The sequence below is a fragment of the Grammomys surdaster genome, unplaced genomic scaffold (assembly GCF_004785775.1).
Source record: "Grammomys surdaster isolate TR1022 unplaced genomic scaffold, NIH_TR_1.0 190, whole genome shotgun sequence".
Taxonomy (NCBI): domain Eukaryota; kingdom Metazoa; phylum Chordata; class Mammalia; order Rodentia; family Muridae; genus Grammomys; species Grammomys surdaster.
Genome location: NW_021604635.1, coordinates 4,959,912 through 4,972,299, shown reverse-complemented (window position 1 = coordinate 4,972,299; position 12,388 = coordinate 4,959,912). Strand labels below are relative to the sequence as shown.

At 42.4% G+C, this 12,388-nt stretch overlaps 1 protein-coding gene across 1 annotated transcript in view; it reads left to right on the top strand.

Annotated features, from left to right (window-relative positions):
• Lama4 (laminin subunit alpha 4) overlaps positions 1–12,388 on the top strand; it is a 142,090-nt gene that overhangs the window by 27,755 nt on the left and 101,947 nt on the right. The gene's annotated exons all lie outside the window — the stretch shown is intronic.

Genomic DNA, 12,388 nt, shown 5'->3' with positions numbered 1-12,388 from the left:
AAAAAAAAAAAAAAAAAAAAAAAAAAAAAAAAAAAAAGGCAGAAAGATAATATGATAAGACCTTTCAGAAGTTAACTCTGATATAAAGAGAAAAGGAAAAGAGAAAGTCTGGTGCACATGCGCACATGCGCATGCATGCTCTTGGGTGTGCGCATGCGCATTGTGAGGGGAGACATGCCGGAGATCCTGAACTAAGCCCTGGTATTGGAAGTATTTTAGAGGTACAACATTAACTCTGTGGGATAACAATGTACAACGCTGGTACAAGATGGGAATATCTACCCCACGAGACAACGAGGGATGTTTGCATGAAGGAAATTTAAAAATTATATTAAAACGTGCTAAAACTCATTCTGGTTTTGTTGTTGTGGTTGTTTCCTATGAACATATGGAAGCTGTTCTAAACAGTGTTAGGGACAAAATGTTCCTCCATGACAAACCTTCTGTTGTCTCCATTCCGACAACTACTCCCATTACTGTTGAGTGTCAGCAGACAGCAGATACAAAGCTGTGCTGATAGAAAAGAGTAGCAAAGTAGGGACAGTGGAGGAGGGGCGCTCACCCTGCTGGCCCCTAAAGTAAAGTGGAGAAAAAGAGCATAGAAAAACAAGAATAGAGAGTTTCTCCGAGAGAAGACAGAAAGAATCCCGAAGGAGACTATTAAACAGTGTTGACTTTGGGAATGAGGACAGGACCAGGGAAGCCAAGCCTTAAGTATCTGTACACCCCACCTGCTTGACCATCAGCCAATGGTGCACAGTATTCAGCACAGACATGAGCGTGCAGAACTTCTTTTGCTACTGTCCATCCTCACACAGGGGCTATGAGTTTAGAGAGCAAGTTTCCAACAGTTCAAGATCCCGAGCGTTGGCTTCTTTGGATTCTTCTCTTACCTGCTTCCGCAGCACTCAGAACACAGCCCTGAAATGACGATTGATGTCGCAGTGACTGTGAAGGGGACGCAGCACACGTTCTCTACCCTTCTGTGTGCAAATCTGTTTCTTCATCTTGACGTTTCCATCCTTTTGGAAGTGTTTCTAAAAATTACATTTATAAAAAGTGTATGTATGGAATTTAGCAATGTTAACCCACCACTTATTCTTTTTTATCTTTAATACTAACTGAAATATAATATGATAGAGTTCTTTCTATCAGGTCCTACATGAAGGAAGAAAATAGTTTGGGAAAGGTTATGATAATGTTGGTACTGGACACATTAAATTCTATGTGTCTACAGAAGTGGAGAGGAACAAGTATGACCTGGCCTTAGAAGCCAGAAGTCATACACACACACACACACACACACACACACACACAAAAGCTAGATTGGAGATGCACCAATCACCTCACCTCGATGCAGGAGACTGATATCCTTAAGGGAGAGCTTGGTATCATCTGGCAAAGCTGTGCTGATAGAAAGGAGTAGCAAAGTAGGGACAGTGGAGGAGGGGCGCTCACCCTGCTGGCCCCCAAAGTAAAGTGGAGAAAAAGAGCATAGAAAAACAAGAATAGAGAGTTTCTCCGAGAGAAGACAGAAAGAATCCCAAAGGAGACTATTAAACAGTGTTGACTTTGGGAATGAGGACAGGACCAGGGAAGCCAAGCCTTAGATGCCCCAAGACTTCACCCTTGGTGCTTCATTGGCTGCAGAAGCCAGACTACAGGTAGAGGCACAGGCTGCCATGACAGAAGCAGAGCCAATGTGAGTGATTCCACATGAGAAGGCTGTCTGAGCAAGAGAGGAGGAAGTGAAAGAGAAGCAGAGCTCAGGGAAGGTGAGCTTGGAAGCTGGAGGCAGACGGGACCAGCACCCGTGCATACCCGTCTCCTCTCACAACGACCATTGTGAAGAGATGGGCTGGATGGTGCTGAAATTTGAATCTGGAGTGCCTACCCAAAGGCTATGGCTAAAGTTTCCCCAGCCTGTGATATACTCTTTAAGATGTAGGACCTGTTAGAAGGAACTCGGGTCATTGGAGAATTTCATCATAGAAACAAGTACTTACACCCCAGGTGTCCTCCTTCCCTTCTCCTCACCTCTCCTTTCTGGTTGCTATAAAGGAAACAGACCTCCTTCTGCCTCACACTCTGACTGTGATGTCCTGTACTGCTACAGACCATGAGACCAAGCACCATGAACTGAAAGCTCTAAACCATGAGCCTTCCATCCTTAAAAGTTACTTTAAGTTACTCGAATGTTTTGTTAGAAAGCTGTTTGTTATTAAGATATACAGTGTAGGATGGAGAAGGAAAGAAAAAAGGGAGGGGGAAGAGGAGAGAGGTGTAGTTCCCCAGTCACAACCAGTGGATTGGTGAATCCTGAGTGAGGACAAAAGGCAGGAAACAGCTGGGGGTGGAGACCTCAGGCAGTGAGTGAGCACACTAGAACAGATTCTCAGGAGACTGGCTTCAGGGAGACAGCTTATTTTAATAGGAGAACAAAGGCTATTTAAACCTTTGAGGGGTGAGAAGTGGCTATCAGACTGTGTATATATCACTGGCCAGGGACAGGGCATGTTGGGGATGCCTCATTTGCATAAGGAGGAATGCCAGGTGCTGCTGGACATGACCTTATAGGCGGAAAGAAAGTTTACCCTGGCTACTGGCTACTTGACCTCCTCTACTGGGGCAAAAGTGGAAGCACAGGGCTGCATGCACTAGGACATGCAGGCCTGACGGTGAGGGGATGCAGGCCTGACGGCGAGGGGATCGGCACAGGGCTGCATGCACTAGGACATGCAGAACTGAGGGTGAGGGGAGCAAGCCTACTCCTGCTGACCTCAGAATGAGATTTTTGGGGTTTGGACACTACTGCCCCCCACTCTTGCTCCAGGCTTGCACCCCACAACTTCACAGCTCCCCTAGCCCCACAGGCAGGAGAAGGTGATAAATTGATCAGTCTAAAAGCTACAGATGTGTGGACTCCAGAGCTAAAGGAAGTTCATCTTTCCAATAATTAGAAAAAAAAATATGGGATGGGTAGAAGGCATACAGATAAGAATTCATGAGATTTCCAAGCCAGTGACCTCTATGTTCTATTGAAAAAGGCAAAATTAGGTAATGAGAGGAAAGAAGTTTGGGGCACATTTCTCCTTTCTATAAATTCACAGCAGCATGTCTTCAGCAGTCTGTGAACCAGTGAGGAAAAAATACAAGGAAAGGAAATCTTTCCTGGCCCCTCTCTGCATGGCCTCTCAAGTGAATCTGAGTGAGGAACTCTGCATTACAAAGCATCCTCAACACATTGCCGCTCAATACCAAATCTTGCCTGAGAAAACTGAGGAAAAGCTCTGGCCATCCGTAACAGTCCAACCTCCCAACTTCTTGTAAAAAGAATTCATTTAGGCAAACATGTACAAGACTGGAGACCATTAAATGGTAATGAAAGCACTTAGCTCAATGCTGGCATCTGTCCACAAATATTAGCTGTTGCCAGTCATAAAACAAAAAATTAAAAAAGGTTGCAGATGGCAGCAGTGTTTGTCATCTGGCAATGCGGTTCCCTGTAAACAGCTAAGAAGTCATCAAAAACCCCTGAACAGCTACACTTGGCTGTTCTCGCTGTGTGATCTTATAACTGGCCCTGAAGGCTGAATTTCTTCCTTTCTTGGAAATGTGTCCACAGTCCTTGCCCCTAGTAAGTTAAGTAAGACTGAGTCAGTCTTCAGATTAAATAAAAAAATTGGCAGAGTCTAAGTTGTGTAATCAAGACCCAGAAGGCAAGGAGTGAAAAGAACAAGCCAGTTAGACAAGGCAAAAGGACCAGAATCTGGAGCAGAGAGCCAGATGTTAGTAGATTTATCTTAAAACAAAACAAAAAACCTAACCCCCTCATTGCCTATGTAAGTGCCAATCACTACTACAGATGAGCAGCCTATAAAGTATTTCAATGTTCTAAGAAAAAAAGTCTTAAGAAGTGTTCATTAATATTAATGAATACGATCATCCCAAATCAAATACTTCAAGTGGAAAATCTGTCTAGCTGTAGGGGCTATAAGCTTCTTGCTTGATCCTTTTAACTTTACAAATAAAGAGGACTATTTATTTCAACAGACCCTGGATCTTCTGGTGTCTGTAGTCCTAATAAATATTTGATGCACAGGGTACAAATGACAGCTCCTTGAAATCTGGGAGTGGATCAGCGGTTTCCACCAGTGAGAATACCCAACAGTAAATCAAGAAGGCTGAGCAATAGACACACAGATCAAGCAGGAATGACACGATAACTCTATTCAAGAAACTAATCAAGGGGCGTCACAGTCAGAACACTCTGATCCTCTGAGTTCCTGGGCCGATGAGTCACTGTCGCCATCTTACTAGTGATCAAACTGAGAGGCAGAACGCTTTGTGAACTAGAGAAGGCGTTGTGGTCACGGGCCCTGAACTTCAACCATGAAGCACTGAGCGCCACTTAGAAGGGACCGCTGTCCACATTCACCTTTTCTGTTTTGCCGTGGCAATCGGAACAAACGCCTTTCAGCTGGAAAAAAAAAAAAATCTCTGAGGAATGTTGAAACCACTCTCCTAATCAAGCGATGGTGAAATCACTGTCAGAATCTAAAAATTAACTTCACCTATTAAAATGCAGGGAATTTTATTACATAAGTGCTTAGAAATACCCAAGGGAGGGTATGTGTGTAATTTGCTCCAAATTCAAGTGAAATCCATCAGTCCTCCAACTGCTTGCAGGGCACGTTGCAGGAGGTGGTTAGCTCAGTCTGGTACCATGCCAACACATTTATATGTGAAAAATAAGAACACATTAAGCCTCGTCTGAAAAAAAGAACCAACAGTTGTCAGCAGCTTGATTTGGAGCAGTTCCCCATTGCTGGTATTTCTCTGTTTTGTTTCTATAAACAACAAAAATCTATACAATTCCTCTTTGTTTATTAGTTTGTTCCTAGAGTCACTCCTCTGCTGCCAAATCTAAACTGATGTGTTTGAATACAGGAACACTACCGGATGCTTCAGTCTGTCCCTGTTGTTAGCAGATGCAAACTGGTCTTGTGAAGGAGACTTTGAGTTAGAGTTTCATCCCGCTGAGGGAGAAAGAACTTAGGTTTTGTTCCTTTTGCTTTTTGTTTGTTTTGTTTATTTATTTTTGTGCTGCTGCTGGTAATACCTTTCCTAACGTGATTTGACTACTTATTTAAACAACATTAACACTGAAATTAGAGTCAAAACCTCGTTGCCTGGAAACAAGAAAATAGAAAATAGACTAGATACATACAAAGACAAAAGCAGAAAGACAACTTAGTGGGCATTCTTATGTTTGAGAAGTACCAACGTGGAAACTAGCAACAACTCTGGGTAGCAGTGGATAAATTTAGACTTCTACTTCAAGTCTCTTAATTGAAGTGAGAATTGGTGCATCAGAAGTCTACATCTAATTCAGGAAGGGAGATGAAGTCATGCTGATGTTTATGAAATGTTTGGAGATCCTTGGATACAGACACCGTGCAAGTGTCATTCGCAATCATCGGTTAGGTCCTTTGAGCATAGGCACCAAGGCTGGAGAGCATGAACTTTGTCATGGATTTTTGTCATCGTCACTTCCCTGTGGTTTGCTGCAGCTGGAGATTCCTATCCCAGTTCCTCCAGGTCACAGGTTCATCTCCTTAGAGACCTCCAGACGAGTCTCCCATCCTCAGCCGGCCCCGTCAGATTCTTCCCAATTCCCATTGATTTGCCACTTTGCTGTTTTTAATGGGCAATTAGGGACTTTAGATCTCAAGAGGCTGCATTAGAGCATTTAAGTTATTTACTCGCCAAACTTTTCGATAGAAATTCTGAAGATCCCAGATGTATAGGTCTATGCAGAAGTGATGCATGCGTTCAGTTAACTTACTCTCCTGTGACAGTACTTAGGAGGCACTGTGGGATTCTGTGAATGTTTCAAATGAAATCTTAGTATTCAGCTAGGTACCTGATTTATGTAATAATTCCAAATACTTTACAAGTAAACTGTGCCACACCCAAAGGATGCAGACTGAACTATTCTTCAAAAGAAAAATGCTTTAAACTTGTTTCTTTTACATTTATTTATTTTATGTGTATGTCTTAGTTTGGGCTTTAGTGCTGTGAACAGACACCATGACTGAGGCAACCTTTTTATATAAAGGACAACACTTAACTGGGGCTGGCTTACAGTTCAGAGGTTCAGTCCATTATTGTCGTGACAGCAGCATCCAGACAGACATGGGGCTGGAGAACGAGATGAGAGTTCTACATCTTGATCTGAAAGCAGCCAGGAAGAAGACTCTCCTCCTCCACACTGAGCGAAGCTTGAGTACAAGGCCTCAAAGCCCACCCCTACAGTGACACACTTCCTCCTACAAGGCCACACCTATTCTAACAAGACACACTTCCTGATCGTGTCATTCTCTGTGGGCCAAACTTTCAATCACGTGAACTCTATGGTGGCCAAATCTACTCAGACCACTACAGTGTATGACGGCCTCCGTGTGTGTATGTATGTGCACCATGTGCATGTCAGGTGACCTTAGAGGTCAGAAGAGGGTGTCGGATCCCTGGAAATGAGGTTGTAATAGTTGTAAATAAAAGTGGAGTTATGGGTAGTGCCGGGAATCAAACCTGGGTCCTCTGCAACAGCAATAACTGCCTTAATCACTGAGTCATTTCTCCAGGCCCCATGATTGCAATTTTAAAGGAAACTCAAAAAGTGTTGTGTATGATGACATCACTGTCAGAATGAGCCTTGTTGTCCACAAAGAGACTTATTCAAGTGAGAGCAAAAATGAAAAACAGCTGTACAAATGGCGTTGTGTGTTAAAAACCATCTTAACCACTGTAATCCCACTACTAAATAACTGATATCATGAACTGATGACTTCTGGAAATCTATAATGACAGCACAGACTGTCACCTCCAATTCCTTTAAAGATAAGTGCCATGGATAGAAATCACATCTCATCTCCTCCCTCTTCCTAAGTCCAATTCTTATAGATGGAAAATTGGGTAAGTATGCATACCTTAGTTAATCTGTCACTCCAGACCTCACGCCAATGACAGCGGGAGCAAATGGAACTTATTTCTCCTATTCTTCACTGGCAGAAGTAAATGACATTGATGAGTCTAACCATAATAGAGCCACAATACCATATATTTAATATGATATATATTTATATATACATATTTAGATCTCATTACATATATGATATTTTATGTGTAGTATATAAAACATATATTTATGTTATATTTCTACATAATTGTATATGTTATATATAATACTTATTTCCTATTTTTATATGTATACTATATATAATTATATATAAGTATATATATAAAATATAGCTTATAAAGCTATAATAAGGGGGCCTCTTAATTATCAAGAAACATAAAAGAATCAGGTGTCATGACACACACCTTTAATCCTGGCACTTGAGAGGCAGATAGGTCTCTCTGAGTTCAGATCAGCATAGTCTACATAGTGAATTCCAGGACAGGCAGGAGTGCCTTGTCTCAAACAACAACATTAATAGTAACACACACACACACACACATACACACACACAAGTTCTACAAGTGATTCAGTGGAGAGCAATTGGTCAAAGTGACCATGTGACTGTAAAAACTTGCTTTAAAGGGAAATTTTACCACTCAACTATTTTCACAAATTAATAACCTAATTTTTTTAAAGATTTGTTTATTTATTTTATGTGAGTACGTCGATGCCTTTAAACACACCAGAAGAGGGTATCAGATCCTATTACAGATCCTATTACAGATGGTTGTGAGCCACCATGTAGTTTCTGGGAATTGAACTCAGGACCTCTGGAGGAGCAGTCAGTGCTCTTAACCACTGAGCCATCTCTCCAGCCCTAATCTAAATATTTCTAAACACTGGGTTTATTTTTTAAAGACTATTCTTTGGGGTGTAAAGGAGAAATTTCACACTTTTTTCATTGCAGCCCACCCTGTAATGATTTTAATAATAAAAATTTACAAACAAAATTATCCAGAAAGGGAGGCTTACTTGAATATGTTAATGATATAATAGAAGTTCAAACTTAATGTAAAAAGAAAAAAAACCCTCAAAGATTATAAATCCCAAGTCTGGCATTTCTTATCTGCATTTCTTCATGTAGCTGACTCACAAAGCCCTGAAGACCACGAAGCCCCAACTGTGAAATGAAGATAACAGAGCTTACTTTATAGGTTACTGTGGGCTAAAATGAGAAAACTGTAGGACATGACCAACACCCGAACTTTGTGGACTTCATGTTCAATTAGTTAAACATTCAGTTTAATTAATTATTGGGGTCAGCATGTTCTATGAAGAAAGATTAAGATTCGCATCGGTCTGAACCTGTTACAACATGGAATGACGTTGATAAGAGCCACATTTAACAAGAGTGCTCAGTGTTGTAATCCTGATTATTAATGTTTTACAGGCCATGGGTCCAGAGACGTAAGCTCTTTGCATGACCTCTCTCTCTCTCTCTCTCTCTCTCTCTCTCTCTCTCTCTCTCTCTCTCTCTCTCCTTCTCTCTCCTTCTCTCTCCCTTCCTCTCCCTCTCCCTCTCCCCCTCCCTTCCTCCCTCCCTCTCCCGCTCTCCCCCTCTCCCCCTCTCCCCCTCTCCTCCTCTCCTCCTCTTCCTCTCCTCTCCTCTCCCCCTCTCCTCCTACCCCCTCTCTCCCTCTCCTTCTGCCTCCTCCCTCCCTGTCCATCCCCCCCACCCCATGACAGGGTTGCATGTAGTTCAGGCTGACCTCAAACTCACTGTGCAGTCAATGATGACCTGGAACTTCTGTGCCTCCTGCTTCCGCTTTCAGACTGGGATGGCACATGAGCGCCACCAGCCCGGTTATTCAGTGCTAGGGATCTAATCCAAGGCCTCATGCATGCCGAGCAAGCATCCTTCCAACTGAGCCGCGTTCCCAGTCCCTCTGAATGCTCTCAGTTTGTTCACCCATGTATTGTTGTAATTGTCTTCGCTAATGAAATCTTCTCACTTGGGAAAGGGAGTTTAATGTGGCATCAAAGAGTATGCACAGCGGGCTCAACACTCAGAAGCACTTGTTACTCTTGCAAAGGACCCCAGTTACCACCCAGCACCCAAATGGTGCCTCACAACTATCTGTAACTTCAGTTCCAGGGGATCGGGCATCTCCTTTTGGACCTATGAGGACACCAGGCACTCATGTGGTACACATGCATACACGCAGGCAAAACACACACAAAAAATAAATTTGGCATTTTCAAAAATGTTAAGAAATTTAAAGCATCCAAAACATCATCTTCTAGAAAGAAAGGGGAAAAAAATGGATATAAATTTGCTTTACAGGAAGACCATTATCTTTCCACAGGCCCCTCCTTGACACAGTGGGTGACAATTATCCAGAGTCACAGTTCGACCTTCGTCCTTGGGAAATGGTTATGTTTTCATGTTATAAAAGCTATGTTTTGCCAATTCCTATAGACATGCAGGAAAACATTTAATAAAGAGATCTGGGACTTAATGTAAACCATGATGGGATATTTCCATGTTTAAAGCAATAGCTTTAAGTTTGCGTTGGTCTAACGCCATTCGAGGGGATCTCTGAGACTGGAACACAAGGTGGATGATGCCCAGTCCCTATGCCCACATCATGGCATCAGAATCTCCACATACCGGGGCTTCCACTCACCTGTCTACTGTATGTATCTGTTTTTAAGATAGATAACTCCCATCTGGATACAGGAATTGTAACACATAATTTTCTTAGGTGGACAAAGCCAAAAGGAAAGGAATTTACCAGGTTTCCCTGCCCTATCGGCAGGAAGCCAAATGCCTGCTCAACACAACCTCTCCCTGCCTCCCTTCTTCCTGTCTCTCACCGAGTAATCTTAAAGACAGATCATCCTTCACCCAAGGTCACAGCCTCGGCCCTGGGAGTAGATAAACAGATGATGATAAACTCTCAAACTGGATTCTCCTCCTAAACTTGAAACAGTGTGGTTCCCTCCTTCACACGGTCCTGTCTGGGCAACGGTGGTGGCTGGGCTATTGAGAAAAACCAATTCAGCCCTAGGAGAGGGTGAAGGGTGGATTAGGAATGTGTAGGCCTCTGAGTTTCCAAAAGCCCGTATGCCCCAGCTGTGCTATCGGGGTCTAGACCTGCTGACAGCGATTCACGTGTGGCGCCTTTTGAGGTATTTCCACCAGGTCCAATGTTGGAATCTTCGACGGAGGTTTTTTGTTGTTGTTGTTGTTGCTGTTTTGTTTTTAATGCATCTCAGCTACTTTCCCTGTAAGTCTGGAATTATTTAAGAATGCATATGTGTTTATTAATAAAACACGAATCCTCTGCTTTAGCATCAGAGGAGCTCAGTCTAAAGCTCTCCAAACGACTGGAGTATGCTCAGCTATAGACCAGGAGCCATGTTTGGAAGCTACCAAGCGAATTTATATTCAGATAGTCACTACTGTCAGCTGCTCCTATTATAACTAAGAACCTGAAAATTGCAAAATGCAGCGTGTTTGTGGGGCATCAAATCAATTTTTATTAGTCATAAGGAGGAATCGTCTTAAATAAGGTAGCTAAGTTTAATGTACCCCACACATAGGAGTCTTACCTACTGTCATGTGACTACCTTTGCTGAGGTAGATACCTGTGTATACAGATCTAAATCTATAGCCTGATGGCTATCAACAGCGATCAAAGATGAATATGAACATTGCAGTTACACACCCCTGCCTATATGCTGCATCATAGTAAAAACATGTATGTTGTAACTTGAGGTAAAAACAAAAACAAAAACAACAACATGTGAAATCAAATGTTCTAAGTTGAGTCTTTCATGTGGCAATTTTAGTGTCTTTCTCTTCTCTCTCAGTTTGGAGAAACCAAGGGAATGTCTTACCATCTACTGTAACCTCACATGGTAAATTAAGTGGCCTCCTCAGCCTGACTTCCTCTCATTTGAAATGTCTTGACTTTACACCATGAACCATTGCCATTATTATCTTTTGTACTTTCTTCAAGTGAACATATTAAATTTTAGTTTTAGGGGCTAGATTGGCAGTTTTATGCTGTAAATTACTTGCTTTTCTTTACAGAGAAAAGAAAGCAATAGGAAATGGGTTCACATAACTGTCAGAGGGACTTCAGGTAGATGTAGTAAAACTGTCCTGGTATCCAAGACAGTTCAAACTACAGTTGGTCAATGTGGGATGTGCTGTGTAATATTCTCTGTAAGTCTGTGGAAACAATCTAGATCAATGGTTCTTAACCTTCCTAATGCTGTGACCCTTCAACACAGGTCCTCATGTTGTAACCCCCAACCATAAAATTGTTACTATTTGATACTTTGTATCTGTGATTTGGCTACTGTTATGAGTCATAATATAATATCTGTATTTCCCGATGGTCTTAGTCGATCCCTGTAAAAGGCTCAGTTGACCCTTATAGGGATCAAGACCCACAGGTTGAGAATTGATTATCTAGATTCATACCTGTCTGGAATTCTGCAGCTGTCGGTCTGCCTTCAGACCTGTGATGCCATTTTGTGCAGAACCACTGAGACATCCCAGAAAATCAAGAACTATATGTCTATAAGCCCGGTCACATAGGAAGAGAGCAATTCATAGTGTTCCTCCACTGGAGGCACCAGTAACACCAGGGAAGAGCGGGGTGGGCGGACTCATTGTGTAGATCAATGGATCCACTGCCTGACGGGTTGACATTCCCACAAGCCACTTGGCTTCTTTGAGGTCCATCACCCAAATGAAGAAAAATAATGTATTCTCACAAATTATGAAAATCTGTGAAGTATGTGATCAGAACCCACACAGGCTTGGACTAGTGTAAGATCTCATTAACTTCCTTACCAGGATTCCCACAGTGTCCCAGCCTGAAAACGTGGGGTTTTTTTTTTTGCATGTTTGTTCTCAGTTTCATTGTTTTTTAAGTATGTATATGTAGTGTGTGTGTGTGTGTGTGTGTGTGTGTGTGTGTGTGTGTTAGGGAAGGGCACACATGACATGGCACATATGTGGAGGTTAGAGGACAACTTTGTGGAGTCATTTTTCTTCTTCTGCCTTTACCTGAGTTGTGGGTTCCGAGGATCCAACTCAAGTCACCAGGCGTGAATGCCAAGCACTTTCACCGCTGAGCATCCCACCTGCTCCTGAGACAGAGTCATTTAAACGCTCACACTTTAAAGCATATCTCTAAGCCTCTATGACATGACTGTCATAGTCAGTCAGTCATTTTAAACAACAGGTCCTATTATAGAGGCTGTAGTGCAATTTCTCACCTTGAAGAAAATCCAGTCATGTCTGATTTTGCTTTGCTTTGTTTGGATTGGAAAAAAATAGAAAACTTTCTGTCGCTATCTCCCTTGGGCGGGCTCTCTCTCTCTCTCTCTCTCTCTCTCTCTCCC